Here is a 17,513-nt window from a genome sequence, read left to right on the forward strand (position 1 = left end):
AAGTTTTTCTTTAGAGGTACCAAGGAAATAGATGTAATCTGACAGCTGACAGGCTGGCATGGCATTTGTTACCACCCTGTTTAATGTCCCTGCTACCCTTTGTAGCTGCACCCATTTGCCAGTTTCTCAGAACACATAATTGAGTGCAGGAATGTAGCAAATACTTAAAAGTGATGAAGGCCTTTTAGGCTTATCAAAACCACTTGTGTTGTCATGATTGTATCAGGTGTTATGTTGAGTTTTGGCATATTATGAAAAATAGTTGGCAGTACATGTAACTTACTAGACTATTGCCAAGAAATATATGCTAAATGGTGTTTACATGGAAGGTCATCTGTCTTCCCGGTTCACTTCTAGTAGACATTTCTGGAATGTTTTTACCTGCAATTAAAACCCATGCTTGACACATCTCCTGTTTGTTAATAGTCAATGCCATTATACTTCATGCTCTATCATATCCACTATCGGAACATGAGTGACTCTAAGTCAGGAAGTATTATTGCTGGTCTCTGGAAAACAAAGATTTCTTTTAAGAATAAAAAAGTGTGAGTGTTTGCTAAAATTCTTTTTATTTTCCACAACATGTGAACAAGTATCTATATTCTTATTATTCTTATTTATTCCTATATCTATATATACTCAGTCTTAGCAATTGCCCCTAAAAATTACTGTTTGTTCTAAAAAGGCGTCTGTGGATTGTAATTTTGCACACACTTACAGCAACTGTATGTAAACTACAGAAATGCACATTTATGGCATTTTTACTCTTTGTACATCTATTCAGGTTAGAGATCAGGCTGTGAGAGTAGAATATGGAAATTCCTATTTAAGGTATTCCTTTCTCTAATAACAACTAGGTGATAAGGAAGAAATGTGTCAGATGTTATTTTATTGGCATTCTGAATAATTCTATACTGGGAAAAAAAAGACAGGGCATTTTTACCATGATAGTACCACAGCAGGCTAAGATGGGAATGCCAGAAGAGTGAACTTCATTAGCACAAGTCTGTAATTTATTTAAAGTGAGCAGAGTACTTGCTAATAAAACACAGGGCAACCATAACATTGCTGATACTATAGTCATTAGCCAAAAGGTCAAGAATCAACTGTCAGGAGAATCCACTGCAGAAAGCTGCAAGGCTGGTAGCTGTAGGATGCAGCAGCCCTAGAGAGCCCTGAAGATGACACAGAGCATCTGATAAGAATCAGGCTTTTCAACTTCTAATCCTATATTCTGTGGTGGATAACATAACTTTGCAATTGATTAATGCTTCTCAGGGTTTGGCTCATGTCAGGTGGCAATGCATCAATGGCTTTCTAGCTTTTAATGTGGCAGCTAAGCTTCTCGTTGAAATTTGCACATACAGCCACTAGAAACAAGTTCCTGTTCTCTTGTATTATTCCTTTTGATGAGCACCAAGTCCTGACCTCCATTGTGTCTTTGATTACAGATGGCAGGATACAATTCCTTGCTGGAAGACAGGCAGCATGCTGCAACTATTTAATGATCACTTTGCCCTGCCCTAGCTTTCTCTCTTGAGTACAAGAAGTACCTACACCAAGCTAGAAGGTCATTTCTCTTTTCTCACCTCTTTCACTTCTTCTTCCTCCTACCAGACTGTACAAGTCAAGATGAGGAAGCAAGCTGATATCCCTCTATGAACAAGCAAATAAAACTTAATGCAAGTCTACAACTACTGGTAGCTGAAGGCTCTGGACACCTCTGACTTTCTTTACCTGTATAGGAAATAAGGCTAAAAGCAAGTGGAGAAATTATACCCTCCTTAAAAGGAAAAGTGTGCAAAGTTCTAACAAAGAGTTAAGCCTATTTGCATTACTGTACTTATGTGCAAGCCTAGAGTGACTGCAGGCCGCCCCCAAGCTGTGCTTGGGTGGTCCTCCACGAATTCGTATGCAGCAGTCTATTAGTGGTATCTAGCAGTGATTTATGCAGCTGTCTAACTGCCTTCATCAGTACAAGTGAATCGTGGGCACCATCAACTTATGCGGACTCCTTCATAGTGTCTAAAGTAAATGAGGGCCAAATTAAAAGAAAAACAGGCCAAGGCACCACCCACTCATCTTCTCAGTTCTTTCATGACAAGTTCTCTCCACAGAAAAAACATACAGTGTCTCATATGAGACCACACTTGCAGAGACCCCACTGTCTAATCACAGACAGGCTGTGAAAGTCAGCTTTCAGGGGCTTCATTAGAGCAAGGAGAACAGGAAAAGTTGGCAGAGTTCCACCAAACACTGAAACAGTATTGATGGCAAATAAAATTGACACAGGATACAGGACCAAATCAGCTAGTTTTCATAAAAAATACTGACGCGTTATTTGATCAGGGAATGATATGAACCATCTGATGATGATATAACAAACCCTTGTAGCATGTGCCTGTGTCTTCATTTTCAATAGGAACCAGTGCTATGGTGTATCTTGGTCCAGCTGCAAATGCTAGTACCAGCTGGCTGTTGGTCCAACCTTACAACTTAAGTTTTGCAGCTCTGGGTGCACAAGCATGCTGGTACTTTGCATAAGGACAGAACAGCATCCCTGAGTCATGTGTAGAAGAAATTTTAGTCTTCACAGCCATTTTTGACTAGTGAAAATGGAGTGAGAAATATTTCTTGCCCAAATTACTCTCAATGAACAAATGGATCAATGGATCAGAGAAGCAGGATGCATGCACTTTCTTTTTTTTTTTTTTTTTTTTTTTTTTTTTCCTTTTTTTTTTCTTTTTTTTTTTCCCTTTTTTTTTTCTTCTTTTTTTTTTCTTTTCTTTTGGAAAGGCTGCTTATATTTGATTCCAAACTGAGAAAAAAAATATTCCTGTAAAGACCAGAAAACCTGAAAACTGTGACTGATTTTGACATAATGGAAAAATATTATCTGCATAAAACTTCAGTCTTTCTTCATAATTATCCATTAACTTTCAAGAGACTGTACACTCTTGAGCCAGCAGAATGGAGGAAGCTTGTGGTAAAAAGGTCCACCTACGGCTCAGTTTTACAGAGAGTGGTTTTAATATTGCATTATTATGAATGCATAACCTGTCCTTTAAGCAATATGTACATTAAGAGCCCCATTCCATGCAAAATTGTCTAAATCTAGACAGTCTGGCCAAAGACTGATATGTGCTTGACTCAAATAAGTGTAATGATCCCCAGTGGTTCCAGATGGACTTAATCAGACTGTAACACCTCACAGATCATAGCCCCATAAGATGTCACTCACCCTCACCCAGGGCTTCAAACAGGTGCTGAGTTGTTCTTGCCCTCGATCTTTTTAAAAAATTTGCTCTACTTTGCAAAATTGGAGAGGAGGAGTGATATCTCATGGTACTTTGCAGCATGCCTCCCCAGGAAGTCAGCATGGCAAGGATCAGCATGGGACACTGAAATGAGGAAAATGCTGCTTGAGCCAAAATCATGTGTTATTGAGCAAAGTCCCAATGCTGCAGATGATGGAGACAGTTTCACCAGCACTAAACTCCCTGTGATGGCAGAGGCAGGCAGCAGACTTGTGAATTAAGAAGTAGAATTAAGGATTCCCAACATAAGGGATGGAGAATTTATCAACTGTCTTAATATTCATACTGTGACTCTAAGAGGTTTGTATCCATCACATTCAGACTCTGAGAACTTTCACTGCACAGTACAAACGTACATAACAGGTCTGTGCCCTGTGCTAATAGCCAGCACTATAGGTCATTTTCTTTATCTTTGGCACTGAACATGGAGTGAACATTGTTGGTAGGGGCCAACAATGGTTGTGGACAACTTTATCTTTGCGTTCCACCTCCTTTTTAAAATATTGTACAGTTCCAAATTACTGAGCTTTTTCCTAGCCTGAAAATTGTCAGCATTTATCTTCCCTCCCTTATGGTCCCCAGACATAGTGGCACAAAAGAAGTCTCCAAGGCATCCTAATTTTAGAAGGCACTTATTTGCTGTATAAGGCACCTATATGCTGTATGTACCTGACACAAAGAGCAAAAAGGGGCTGGAAAAGAGGTCTGCTTCTGTTTTCAAGCAGGCAGAAACACTGAGCTGCTAGAGAGGGAGTGATACTGAGGCATATGCAGACATCAACAGTCAGAGTACCTCAGAGTGCAACCCACAGTTGCCTTGTCCTCATTGCTGAGATGATGAGCAAAGGTGAGCAATGACAAAGGGGTTTTTTTGCTATTGAACTTAAACGTCAAAAAATTTCTTCCAGTAGAAGGAATTCTGAGGGGCAGACACTTTGTTTTGCTATTGGTTTTGCTTTATTATCAGATGTGTTTGTTAAGACTCATGAACTGAAGATAGCACTCGCTGTCCTGTCACCATGAAGAGGTTCTCAGAATTGTCCAGGTGTGGGTGGTTCCTGCATCAAAATGGAAAAGCAGATAGGTGTGCAAGCTAGAACTTGCAGGATGATAAGAACTCTGCATCCACAGTGCAATTAAATACACAGAAGCGTAACCCTCTGACTAAGAGTTGTTGGCATTAGCAGACATAGTATCTTGTTTGTGGTAACAGATTCTTATTAAATCTAGTGTTTCATGCTTCCATCCAGAAATCCAGGAAAAGTCAGACTCTATCTGACTGCCTTTAAGGGGCAAATTAATATTTCACATTGGTAACACAGTTACATGAAGGACAAATTAAACCAGTAAAGCATCCTTTCACTTTGGTAATATTTTGTTATCTTCATTCTTGATACACCAGAGTAATTACACAGTAAAGAAATTAGTTGGTACCACATCATGCTCCCATTCTCCAGCCATTACTGTATTTGTAAATACATACTAAAACAGACCTCAAGAAGAGGAATTTTAGTGAAATCAGTCTGGCCTTATTGCTAAACTATTACAGAAGTCAAAGTGGAAGCAACAGAGGTACCAGCAAGACCTGAGGTATCTGTCCTGGGGAGCATCTTTCCATGGAAAATTACTCCAGCCATCTAAAATGAAGAAGGCCCTCTTTGAAACCCACAAAGTTTTACTGAAGCCTCCTGGGACATCCACAAAAGTCCATTGCTGGAAAAGATGAAAGAATGTAGGTTATGTGGTTACTGTAGTGCCAAGTGTGTGTGTCTATTTACATGGTCTGGAAAGAGAAATTTTAGGATTCATTGTTCATAACTACCAGATCTTCAATAGAACAGACATTTAAAAATACACCCCAAAATATAACCACCACTATGGGAGATAAAGGAACGTGTTTACTTCCTTTTATACTTCTTGGAGAACTATGTTACTCGTCATGAATTTATTTATTCAGGTGTTAATTCTTCTCCATGAAAAGAGAAACAATTGCCTTACATGGATGCTGCAAGTGCTGTAAATTTAATCATATTCTTATACATCTTTAGACATGTATGAGAAACACCGATTCAAATTTTAATGACAAGGTAAACCTTTTTCTGAATGAAAAAAACAGTAAAACATGTGCATCTGCAAGTGTGTGTCTTGACATGATGAAGGAACTGGAAGTGCAGGAGCATGTCCACATTGTACAACAGAGATCAGAATAGAGGTATCTGAAGTAGTACTGGTAGTACTACATCACAAACACAGTAAGACATAGCTGCCAGGATGGAGCCAGGTTTGAGCTACCTGGCCATGCTATGCTGTATGACTATTCAGCATGGATGCCTGACTGTGCTAAAGCAGCAATAGTGACTGCAAGGCAGGACAAGGTTCAGGCTCATTCAGAAGAGGTTCACAGATCTTTGCCACCAAGATTGTGCACTGGGTGATGTGATGGTTTGGGTCATTCTGGTGTTATTCACAATAGAATAAATGAGTATGTCCTAATCAAGAGTGCCATATTAGAGCACAGAAAGAGAAGAGTAAGTAGTAAAGACAGAGACAAACTATGGGGCCCCTTGAAATCTCACTTGAATCATTAAATGTGGTCCAGAGGTTGATACGATCAGCAATAATACAGTAACATAAAGTAGATAACCTTAAACAGATAGATGTACTGGAAGGATGTAAAACAGATGGAGATACCCAAAAGAAAATAACTTCTGAGGTGTGCTAAATGATTTTTTTCTAAAGAGAGAATAATTTAGAGCACTGGAGAAAAAAATCTTACTCTAGAAAAGACAAGAAGTGTTTGGCAACAAAAGCAGATATTATGGCTGAGACTCTGACTCACAGTGTTGAAGAGACCAAATTCAGCAGCAGCAAAAGGAAAGGAGGAATAAAGAGAGCTGAATTCAGTATTAAGTAAGGTTTCAGGGGACAGAGGAAGATGTCTAATGAGAAAAGTAAGGCCAGAAAATTTTGTCAGAGTTTCCCCACCGAACAGTTTGTTCAGCCAGAGAACTTTTTTTTTTTTTTTTTTTTTTGGCACAGATATAAATGAAGCCTTCTAGTCAGGAAAATGTTTTTCATCATGTGCTGTGTAAAGTCTCATTTGTGGGGATATATTATATCCAAAACTAAAAACCTGACAAGAATATTCTCTATAACAGTTTAATTTTATCCATAATCTCCAAGCAGCTCTATCACTATCTCATCTGTAGCTTAACTTCATCAAGTTTATTTCCCACAACACCATACTCCAGTGACACAAAAGATTCTGTCAGCTTTCCAGCAAATTGGGTCCATAAAAAAATATTTTTCATGGATTAACAATGGTCTGCACTGCCCCACTAAAAGCAGGCATACAGATAGGTGATTTCATCTGTTAAAATAGCAGAAATAAGCTTGGACTTATGAATTTACATCTGAATACAAAATACTTTCTTTTGAAAAATAACTGTACCGCAAAAGGCATATAAAATGAAAAGAGGTTCCTATGAAAATGCTTTATGAGTGGATTCCAGAGCAGCAGCAGGATGAGAATACTAAAAATAGTCAGGGTTCCAAGTATGCTGCTAAGAAGCACTTCAACCCTTCAATGTGTTTATTATTTGCATCGTACCACAGTCTCATTAAATAAACAGACAACTCTTAATTTAAAACATTTTTCTTATTGTGGCAGCTACAGCAGCTCTCTTCAATGTAAATATGCACCTATACTTCTTCAACAAGACAACTACTAGAGGTGCTGCCACCATTTGAAAAACAATTCAGATTTGGGTTCAACTAGAAATTCTTTTCTGTAGTCACAAGTGTCATCTTGTGTAACTCATTACCTCGTCTCAAAATGACTTAAGCCTGAACTTTGGACTACTCATACCTTTTGTACTAAACACAAGGTGGATACAACTGGCCCCAGCCTCGGTCTCCCTTGTAACTCATCTTGGGCATTTTCAGGCAGATTGCAACACTGCCCTTAACCTTAGATGTACCCCCTAGCATGAACTCAGTCCTCAGTTAAGATGTAATAGAGTGCAGCCTCTTGGATTGCAGCCTTTTCTGTGGTGTCCTTCAGTTCTCCTATAGCTCCAGTCATTCACCTGCAGAGAGACCCCAGAAGTAACCTGAAGGATTACCTGAAGGAAAGTTATATTGTTATAACTTACCCTAAACAGTCAACTTTACAGCAGTCTGTCTGTTACTTTATTTCTCAGCAGTGCAACTACTTCCCCAATCATATGCAGCCATGGATCTGCATGGCACAGCACTGAAAAATATCCTCATGTCCACCCCACAGCTTAAAATGATTGTGAAATATATTTCCTTAATTCTGAAGACATTTTTCCAAGTAATTTTATTTTGGTTTTCTGTCCTTGTGGTGATAAAGAGGATGAGAAGATGGCCTCCAGAATATCGTTTGGCTATTAAACATTACAGAATCACATCATGGCTGAGACAGAAAGCAACGTCTGCAGGCCATCTAATCCAGCTCCTGCTCAGAGTACGGTCACCTAGAGTAGGTTACTCAGGGACATGTCCTGTCAGGTTTTTAATACCTCAAAGGATGGAGACACCACAACTCTGGACAACTGTGCCAGTGTTCAGCAAACATATCAGTAAAACAATTTTCCCCTGTATTTAGGAAATTTGAATTTATGCCCATTTCCTATTGTCCTGTCACTGAACACCACTAAGAAAACCCTAGCTCTGTCCTGTTTTCACTCTCACATGTGCACTGGTAAGATGCTCCCTGGAGCACTCTCTTCCCCAGGCTGAACAGTCCAAACTCTCTGGGGTCTCTTCATATGTGAGGTAGCTCAGTTCCTTATTCATCATCATAGCACTTCACTGGACCTTTTCCAGTATTCCCATGTCTTTCTTGTACCAGGGAGCCCAGAAGTGGACCTGGCACTCCCAATATGTCTCAGCAGTGCTGTGTAGAGAGGAGGGATCACCTCCCTCGACATCCTGGCAATGTGCTTCCCAGGAAGCTACTGATGTTCTTTGCTGCAAGGGCACTTTGCTGGTTCATGATGAATTTGATGTCTATCGCTAGGTCCTTCTCTGCAGAACTGCTTTCCAGTTGATAGCCTCCCAGTGTGTGCCCAGCATTGTACCCCAGAAGGAACATTGTCCTTCCTGGAGGAAGCACCTTTTATTTCCCTTTACTGAATTTCATGAGCTTCTTTTGAGCCCATTTTTTCAGACTATTCAGGCCCCCCCTCTGAATGGCAGCACCATGGCCTGGTTTGCCAGTCTCACCTCCCAGTTACAATTTATCCACAGACTTGGTGAGGGTACACTCTGTCTCATTGTCCCAGTTACTAGCACAGGTTTTAATCAGCACTGGTTCTAGTATCAGTGTCTGGCATGCATCACTAGGGACTTTGCGGGACCACCAAACATACTTTGTACCACTGATCACAACATTCTTAGGGTTCAGTGTTTAAATCCAACTCAGTGTTCACTTGTCCAGACCTGGCTTCTTCAACTGGTCTATTGGAATTCTATGGGAGACAGCATCAATATCTAACCACTGCAGTGGTTAGAGTGTTTATAGAGTATTCCAGCCTGCAGTGGGGTAAGAAAAGCAATGTGTCCATACTAACATGTCTTCAAAATTCTCAGGAAGAAAATGCAATTTATTTCAAAGTCTGATCTCTTGGGGGAGTGATCCAGATAGGCTATTATATAAAAGACAGCAGACACTGCCATTTATCTCCCAATTTAATACTTACATACAGATATTTTATTATAAAATCATGTCTGCCACTATCATTGTTCCAAGCTCCCTTCCAGAAGGACAGGTACTTTCTGAAGATGTTTAACAAAACTTCATGTACCTTTACGAACTTTTGCCTTTGCTATTACTACCTCATAAAACCTACCCAAGTTTTTTTTCTTCCAGCTTTAAAGTCTGTCTCCCTTATTCCCTTCTTCATCTTCCTCCAGGAGGGTAGTGGGGAATAACAGAGAGCATCTGTCACTGTCTAGTTACTGTCTGAAACCATGATAGCCTCACATATGATACACATGGTCCAAATGACTCTCCTAAAAACTGCAGTCAAAATGTGCAAGGCTACGTTTCTGAGATAAAAGATACAAGGCATGCCACTAGAGGTCGTCCCATATGTTTGAAAGGATCTGGCCCTCCTGCTTAATATAGCACTGGTATCTTTCTTGCAAGAAAGTCATCCTCCTTGTGAGAGAGAGCAGAATTCTTGCTGATTATTCTCTGACTGTAACTAGGACAAGTGAATGCTCTGTTTCTTTTCACAGTCCTGGTATCTGTTCCTTCTTCTGGAGAGTTCATCCAGATGGCTCACGGCTCTCACAGCTCAGCGAAGAGTGTGGGGGGAGGGGGATTATCCCAATAGTTTCAGTAAATTACACACATTCATCAGCCCCATGACTTCTACACTCAAGTTCTTGCCTTTTATGGCAGGCCCAGAGAAAATGATATAATGGTATGCCACGCAGCATGTGTACATAGGGAGCTGGGGATATATTTCATATGTCTTTACAAGTTTTTCTTTGTAAATTTTTCTAAAGGAATTTTTAATTTATAGTCTGATAAGCAATTTCACTACAAAGGATAACTGGTTCTCTGTCAAAAGCCGTGTGCGCTATCAGAGAAAAAGATAAAAGAAAAGAAAGGTGTGGATTACTGAATGAAGCTCTCATCCATTTGTACTGTCCATAATATTCTGCTCTTGATGTCAGAAGCAAAATTCTCATTAAGAGTAGGATTTTAATCTGGCACTGTGCTAGAAAATGAATTTACATAGCTGTTTTTGTTTCATGCAGCAAAAAAAAAGTTTTTTGAATGAAATGATAGTAGAAAGACACCATTGTCTCCATGTAGGGTGGATTATTGTGAAAGAAACTTGCTAAATTAAATCCTTAGCACTATTTGCAGATTTTAATGTAAGTTTTGGGAGGGATGGGAGATTTCTCTTGATATATTCCAAAAAGTGTTGAGATTTCTTTTGTGTTGCAGAGCTCCAATCTTCCAGCTTTCTCCACAGGACTTCAGTGGAATGTGTCCATTTTTAGCTAAATATGGAACTGGCCAAATAAAGTTGCACAAAGCAATAAACTGAGGATAAACATGCCTAAGTGTATGGTCATTTGGGATTTCAGTCAAATGAATCCAAAGAGGAAGCTCTTGATTCTAACCTTACTCTATCACCAGGTTATGCTATTATAAATCACCAATGGGTGATTTGCTTTCTTGTTAGGTTCTTTACATAGATAATAGCAACTTGATGTATTACACACTACCATTTTATGCTTCTTCTACCAAATGAGCCCTAACTCTCAGTACTACACCTTTAAATTTATTTTGCAGGAAAAACAGAAGAATTGCAAGGTTTGTGCCTATATTTTGCTATGCTCCAATGTGATATGTTAAATGGCTTTGTTCCCATACAGCAGTTTAAGTGGATGAAAAAGGAGCATATTTCAAATGCCTTACTGCAAACAATAAATCTAAAAGTGCCAAGCCATGTGACACAAGGCTCTGGAGAAAGCGTTGAAGATGTATAATTGGTGGGTAAACAACATTTTTCTTATTATGGGCAGCTTAGCATTCAGAAACCACTAACAGGAATTTGTGGCTGAAATTAGTGGTTCTTCAAAGTGTATACCACCATAATCTTCCATAATCCTTCTTCATAATACACTATTTAGTATGGGCCATATCCTGTGTAAGGTGAACCTAGGCAAACGTCCACAGGACTACTGATTCTGAACCTTGCCTTGGATTCACAATGGGATTCAGGTGAGGGGAAGCTGGGTTTGTTTATAGCTGTCCATTTCCAGACTCCAGGACTTGCAAATCCATGCTAACTGTTTCTGGAACAATACTGGCAAACCTGTTCTTGATAAAAGTAGGAATGGCTCACATTGTGAACCTCTGTGTCCAGCGATAAGTAATTAGGGACCAGGCAGGTCAAACTTGTTTTATGGGGCTGCTGAGAGAACAGTGGTAAGCATCCGCTGTGGAGAAGAGAAATAAAAATAAAACCCAGCTAAGGTATATAACAAGCTTCAGTTACTGGGTCAGAAGAGAAACAGCCATCTACAGAGATTTATATCCCACAGGAGTAGTTCACCACTCTTTTGGAAGAAATGACCTAAACCTGCAAGGGACAGCAAGAGTAAAAAAGCAATTGCTCAGAAATCCTGGCAGAAATACTTGGAATGAAAAATAGTAGAAAACACCCTACATACTCGGTCCTTCATATATGCAGTTTTGTCTGATTAAAGGGCAGGTAAAGAATGCTTTGTTTAGAAAACTGAAGTTGTGGTGGGTAACATCTGAAGGATTGTGACTTCCCTGTGAAAGCTTTCCTGGGAGAGGGCCAGACACTGGGCTATGTCAATCTGCAGCTAGGGCTCAACATACCCTCAAAGGCTGATAAAATACACAGCACCCTCAAGGGTGAAATAATAAGCTTTGCTGGCAAAAATGTTAGTCTTTCCAGAGAAAATGGCAGAATGGTAATCAGCAGAACTGAACTGAACTACCTTGCCTCTTCACCCCAAAAGATTCCTCCTTCAACAGCTGTTTTTAGTAGCTTTTAGGTGATTACTCACTCATCCAGATCAGCTGCTACCATCCCATCTGTCTCCCTAGAGTAAGCAGAGTGGACTTGAAAAAAGTCAGTCCACTCCTGAAGGCAAGCATCTCTGCAAAGGGCCTCTGAGGATGGCTACAGCATGTGGTGAGGAGAGTGAGCGTGACTGGTGGGATCTTTTTGCTGTCCTAACTGCATGCAGAATTACTTGGTTCTGAATCATCTGAAGATAGATTTGTGGGGTTTTCTGTGTGGAAAAAAAAATAATATTGTAATCAAGGAAGTGCAAAACTGCAGCAAAATTTGGGGATTTGCAGAGACTGGCAGATTTACTGCATTTTGGCCATGAAATCATAGCTCTGAATTCACAAGCATATAGCTTCTAGTCCATCACTCAGTGTGCTTGTAACTAATGTATACACCCATCAATATATCACCTTGCAGAGTGCTTTCTTACCTGCCCCCTGAAAATACTTGGAGCATTTAATACATGCATTTTACTTCCCGGGAGTGGCAGTGGTTTACATTGGGATGTCTTGAATTCAAGGATTTTAGAGATGTTTGGGTGACTCCTGGGAGTTCAGCATGTTAAAGTTCACAGTTCATGCATGAAGCATGTGAATCCCAGCTTAGTCTGAGGAGAGCAGCAGGACGTAGGGCTTGTCACACATGCTGAGTCGTTGGAAACACGATCACATGAGGTTGGAGTACTCATCATAGCTGATGTTACGGTCATCTCTTGTTTCTGATGAGTTTCAGCTGGTCCTGCTCTGGAAATACAGAGCAGCTGTTTTTTCAAGTTTTTTAAAATGCTGTCTAAGCAACATAGATGGAATTCTATAATAGCTTTACCTAGAGGATACACTAAGTTTCACAATTAAGCATAGATCCTCTTTAGCTATATAATTGCCACATTCACAGAGCCAACAGAAAAAGCCAGATGTCCAAAGGGAGCATTTGGATCTTACAGTCTTACCTTTTGCAAGCCAGGAAAATCTTGCCCAGTAACTTCTGCACTTAGGTAGAGGTGATACTAGATACTAGCATCTCTTTGAGCTTTATGCATATCTTTTAAAATAAATATCCATTTATGACTTATAAGCTTCAAGTGTGGGAAGCACTACATCAATACCCAAATAATTTCAAAGCTTATATATTTTCCCTTTTAAAGATTTGTTCTTCATTTTTCATCCACGTCTTATTCCAGCTTTCAACCACTGAATCTCAATATGATTTTTTTTTTTTTAAATAAATCCAAGTCTGCCACGATCTGAAATATTTTTCCATGTAAGCACTTCTATGCTAGAAATAATTGACTTCTAAATCTTCTCTTGGATAAATAATAAAAACTAAGTTTCTTAAATCTTTGTCTGGTATGTTTTCTGGACCCTGAGATGTGTGGTAATGCTGTTATTCATGTTGGAGACAGACAATACCCCTTTTCCTATTTTGATTGCCTCTTGCTTCTGCAATGGAGGATGCCATTCATACACTTAGTTGCTATGTTGCCATAAGACCACATGCTTCATAGGCTGCCTAATATGAATTTGATGTGTTCTTCAGATTTGTCCACAGGGTAAAGCTCTACATTTTTAAAGGATATTTTATTCTTACTGTTTTTCTAGCATTGTGTTCCACAACTGACATATTGCTCTATTTACCATGTAATTCTTATCAGTACATGTAAGTGATATAACCATACAATTATTTAAAAATTTCACTATTCATATTCTGCCCCACTTTTACTAGCACTGGTTTCCTAAGTTCTTCCCATACACTGAAAAAGTCATTGATCTTCATCTAGCCAAAACTGCATCTCTGAGAAGCATACTGGGAGTGATCTTCAAGACCACTGTTTTTCCACTTTCGGTTATCATCAAGAAACTTTTAATATATTTCTGCTATACTCTCTATTTTTAATACAATTCTAAATCTGGAAGGTGTTTCTTTTATCTGCACACCAAGTGGGGATCTGTCAAATATTCTGCTGCTTCTCTTTGCTACCCATGTAACACTAAAAATAAAAGCTTGTTATTGAATCCGCAGCACCCTAATTGTGCTTATAGACTATAGGACACAAACATATTAGATCTAGATGCATAGAACTTTGATTAATCTGCTGGAAGCTGCTGTTTTCTGCATTAAAAGACATAAGATCTTAGACGGGTTAATGTGCTACCAAACTCTTTAAATAGCTATTGCCAGTTCCCACATGTTTAATTTACAGACATCATACTAGTGCAGAGCAAACCCAAAGGCTGTTTTGGGCAATGATGGTGAAACACAATCATGATGTGATAGTAAGCTAACTTTCTGTTATCTTTCTCAAACACTAAATTTCCTCAGAAAAGATACCAAGGTTGTTATGAGGTTTGCTATTGAAAACTATCTTAAATAATTTGCTATAACAACCTTTCAGCACCTTCACTCATCACCTGTGTCAGGCTTGCCAGCTACATACATATGGTTATTATTCTATTTAGCTTTTCAGATGTTGATGTGTAACCAGAATTTTCAATTCTCTGCTACTCTATCAGGTTTGGCTTGTAAGAAAATCAATATTAGCAATATAGAAAATTCTTTCCACCTCGAGAGAACTGTGTGAACTTCCTCCTTTCTGTGCATCCTAAGTGACCATTTCACCACGAGAAATCGTTAGAATTCTTCCCTTTATCCAATCATATTTGTCAGAGGTTTTCTTTTAACAAATGCTTTTAGCTTTTCTTATCAGATAACACCACCAATTACCTGTGAGCATCATGTGTGATTTTCATAATATTTATGTTTGGACCCGGCTATAAATTAATTGTTATTGTCAATTATTATTGTTCAGTCATTTTAGCTTTTGTTTGCCAGAAGGATCAAGTGAGCAGGCTCCTATAGTCCCAACAGAGCAACCTCACCATAACATCACACCAAATGCTCTGGGGCACCAATCCTTGCACCACATCTGATATGTTTAGGGACAGAAAATGGGGGGGTGCTGAGGACAGACACCTCTGCTGTGTTACAGTACTCCTGTGTCAGAGAGACCCTGTCACTCAGTTATGTCCCCTCCCACAGGCTCTGCTGGCATCAGCTGATCTGATATCTTATCTGCCATAATCTAAGATTCAGGGCTTCACTTGCTTTGGATAAATACCCTGTAGTTCAAGGTGTTAACCCAGTTCACATGAAAGAGAATCACAGAATTGTTCTGGTTGGAAAATACCTTTAAAGACCTTTTAACCATTGACCTAGGTTTATGGAGTACAGTGCTAGACCACTTCCCTAAGCACCACATGTACACATCTTTTAAATATCTCCAGGGATGGTGATCCAACCATCTCACTGGGGCAGCCTACCCCAGTGTTTAATAACTATTTCAGTGGAGAATTTTCTTCTAATACCCAGTCTAAACCTCCCCTTGTACAACTTGAGACCATTTCTTCTTGTTCTACCACTTGTCACAGGGAGAAAAGAACAGCCCCCACCTTGCTAAAATCTCCTTTCAGGTAGTTGTTTTTGGAGATGTTTGTTTTGTGGAGAACCACAAAACAAAAGATAGGAAAGCATAACCACAGATTCTATGTGAGATGAATTAGTTCTGTTCAAGGCACTTTGCTTTTTTCTTTCTCTTTACATTCTCTTGGTGCTTTACTTAATCTATTGACAATTAAGGACCAGCAGTGCATTTAAACTATAGCTTCAGATGAATCTTGGGAGTTGATGTCTGAAGTAAACTTGAGAGTGAGGGCCAAGAGCCATCTGATCACAGAATCACACACAATCACAGAATGTTAGGGGTTGGAAGGGTGCTCAAAAGATTAAGTCCAACCCCCCTGCAGTCCTAGTGAACTATCCTGGAAAACTGTACAATTCTGTAAGTCAGTGTGCTCAATGAGTCATCCACAGAGACTGTCAAATCTCTTGGAAGATGGATGGTAAATGATTCAGCAAAATCAAGGTTATCTTTCGTAAAATGTTCTTCTAAATTGCTTCAATTCATACTAGTTGTTTTGTTTAGATATTCTAGAGGAGATAGTCTTACATGAACTCAATAAAAAATACAAAGATAAATTACCATAAAGGTAGCCTAAATATTAAAGAAGTTACAGCAGTTTTGTGGAATGAGGTTCTGTATATTATATTAATAATTAGGAGCAATGTTTAAGAATATTGTTTTCATCTAGAAGCACCAGATATTTTAACACATAAAATAACAAAGAGATTCCAATATTTAAACTTCAGTGTGCAGTTGATTAAAATCACCCATATGAGATCTAACTGTACCTCTTCTACACAGGCAAAATTACTTCCCAGGATCAAGTTTTCACCTTCAGGGTAAGTTTGCAAAAAGACAACTTTTAAGACTGTTTACAGTATTTAAACTTTTTACAATTTATTTCATCGGAGAACAGCTTCTATATTAAAAATGGTCTGAAGGCAAAAAAAAAATCCTATTTCTAGAGCAGAATTCAGATCCTAAAACTCAATTGACGTTAGTTTTAGAATTGTTTACGTTGAAGGGGTTCAACTCAAAAGAATTAGCCTAGCCTAAATTGGATCAATATCATTTACCAGCCAGTGCGGACTAACGGTTTGGCCCCATCAATCCTGGGCAGTTCAGCAACTTTGAAACTACTATATTCTGAAACAATCTTAAATGACAGTGTATTTGATTCAGCAAAATAGGATTTGGCACAGAATGGATATAGGTTAATTAGTTTTGTGGTGAAGTAAAAGCCCAAAGCTATGCTCAATATATACCAGTGGAAAGCTGACATTAAAAAATTCAAGAGCTATCTCTTGAATGTCAAAAAAACCAACATGAAAATCATTATTTTTTGGATTCTCATGAAGGTAGGAGACTCACTGGAACAGTTCCGTCAGGACCATTTCCACCAGGAACAGTCTACTAACAGCACATGAAGATTTTTTTGCAATCCGTTTTTGATCTGCCAAGAAACAAGAGTCTCTTATACTGCCACAGCATCTCCAGACCTTGGTCAGGGTGCCATAGCAGGTCTAGATCAGGGTCTTGATTGAGAGTTGCTGGTCCAGAGCCATGCCACAGGGCAGAGAGAGTGCATGTCCCCAGGGATGGAAGGACAGCCCTTGCCTCCAGCATCCCCATGATAGCTATTCCCAGCCAAAGAGCATCAGCCTGAGGGGGTGGGACATGCTCAGGCCCTAACACTGACCTGCATTCCCCAGACCTGCACTGGTCATCAGAGGTCTCAGCTGAGCCAGGACTTTGGCAGTCTGGATGCACTGTGCATAACTGCAGTACCACAGCTCAAATTAGAGATGATGTGCACTACTGCAAGCCACAAAGCTGGGTTATTTTATTTTATATATGAATATAATATGTAGCCATGGAAATTCCTGCAGACTTTATGGTAGATCAGCTCAGCTGACAGAGATAGTTCTTGGTTTGCTAAGACTGATCTGATGCTGTTTGCTGGCTAAAGACTTAACCAGAAGGATCATGAACAGCACAAGCCTGCAAGAAGCAGATCCTGAGGATGCAATGGCAAAAAAGAAGACTATCCCTTTCCCAAGAGAAGGCAACTCATTCCTAAGATGGTTCTACAGGAGGGTCTCAGCTGGATGCCTCTAGAGCCTCCAATTGGCTTTAATGTCA

The sequence above is a fragment of the Heliangelus exortis genome, chromosome Z, assembly GCF_036169615.1.
Source record: "Heliangelus exortis chromosome Z, bHelExo1.hap1, whole genome shotgun sequence".
In the NCBI taxonomy this organism is placed as follows: Eukaryota; Metazoa; Chordata; class Aves; order Apodiformes; family Trochilidae; genus Heliangelus; species Heliangelus exortis.